At 29.7% G+C, this 1,777-nt stretch overlaps 1 pseudogene; it reads left to right on the top strand.

Moving 5' to 3' along the window:
* Positions 1 to 245: 245 nt before the first annotated feature.
* LOC120588650 (uncharacterized) lies at positions 246 to 364 on the top strand (annotated as a pseudogene).
* The last annotated feature ends 1,413 nt before the right edge of the window (positions 365 to 1,777 follow it).

Below are 1,777 nucleotides of genomic sequence, written 5' to 3'. Positions count from 1 at the left end.
AAATGCTGGTCATCCAAAATTTACTCAGATGTGCGTTATGCTTTAGAACCAATGTTCTAAAAATTTACTTTCCCTTTGAAGAGATTAGCACATAATGTAATTATTATTTGTACTAAAAAGAGTACAAGAAATATTTAACTATTTTGTTTTCCTCTAACATTGAAGGATATCTAAACTTCATTGACTTTTTAAAGAGAGATGAATGAAAAATTTTGAAACTCTGAACACATGAGGATAAAAAAATCGTCTACGGCCATACCATCCTGAACAAGCTGGATCCCATCTGATCTTGGAAGCTAAGCAGAGTCAGGCCTGGTTAGTACTTGGATGGGAGACCACCTAGGAAGACCAGGTGCTTAAAAAATAAAAAAAATAAGGGATTTTAAGCTGACACAGTCCTTGCAATCTGTGAGGTGAACCAAGGGTTGCCTAGCCTAAAAAAAAATAAATAAATAAAATCAGTAATCAGCATGATGAATATAATATTTGTTCAATAGATAGATAGACATAAATAGATAAATATCATAAACAAATAAAGATATAAGTGAAAGCATCCATAGGTGTAATAAACTTGTGGAAACAATGAAATTTCAAGCCCTGGCATCTATTAAATATACTGCAGGAAACATGTGAATCCCACTGCTTTCTGCCCTTCATTGTGTCTAATGCAAAATCATTTGTTAATTGTATTGTTATTTCTCTCTACATGTTGTTTTTCTCTCACTATTTTGGGGATTTTCTTTGACTTTGTCTTTCAGCATTTGACTTAGATATATCTAGGTTCCCATATATTTGTGTTTATCCAACATGGGATTTGTTGAATTTCTTGGTCTATAAATTGATATTTTTTATATCAAATGTGAAAAAATTTTTATCTTTATTTCTTCAAATTTTTTCTACCCTTTTATCTTTTTGTTATCTATCTGGCAGTCATATTGCATCCATATTTGTATGCTTGACATTTTTCTCACAAGTCTCTGAGCTTATTTTTTTAAATCTTTTTTCTCCCTGTTCTTGAGATTGAATAATTTCCATTGATCAGTCTTCAAGTATAGTGATTTGTTTTTCTGTTTCCTCAAATATGTTATTGAGCTCATCTAATAAATTTTCCATTTCATTTATTATATTTTCAGTTCTGAAATTTCTATTTGGTTCTTTTTAAATATATTTCTATGTATTTACTCATATTCCCTATTCATTGAGTCACCATCGTCATATTTTAATTCCTTAAACATTATTCTCTTTAGTTCTTTGAGTATAATTATAATAACTGTTTTGAAGTCTTTTTCTGCTAAATCCAAATTCTGGGCCCTCTTACAGACAATGTCTTTTTTTCTGAGTACGAGTTACACTTTTCTATTCATGTATGCATCTTGTGAATTTTTGTTGAAATCAATCCTTTTAGGTAAAATATTGTAGCAACTCCATATTCTGACTTTCCCCCTTGTCACACTTTTTATTGCTATTACTTATTTTGTTTACTTATTTGTTTAGAAACTTGTCAGTACTAAATATGTCAAAAGCAAAGGAATAAACTTAAATAGGCTCTTAGTAGCCAAATGAGGTATAATTTGAGCATCAAAATAAATAATATAATCAGAATAGTATATTATAACATGTTAATACAAAAGAGGGAAGGTTACTCTTCTTCAGTAGAAGGCATTGACAGAAGAATACCAAATAATTACAGAATTAAAATATTGCTGTTTTGCAACTACCAATTTAATAAATGATTTAGGTTAGAAAAAGATGGTCAAAGAATGACAAAAGCATTGCT

The sequence above is a fragment of the Pteropus medius genome, unplaced genomic scaffold, assembly GCF_902729225.1.
Source record: "Pteropus medius unplaced genomic scaffold, Ma_sr-lr_union100, whole genome shotgun sequence".
Lineage (NCBI taxonomy): Eukaryota > Metazoa > Chordata > Mammalia > Chiroptera > Pteropodidae > Pteropus > Pteropus medius.
This window is presented reverse-complemented; position numbering and strand designations above follow the sequence as displayed.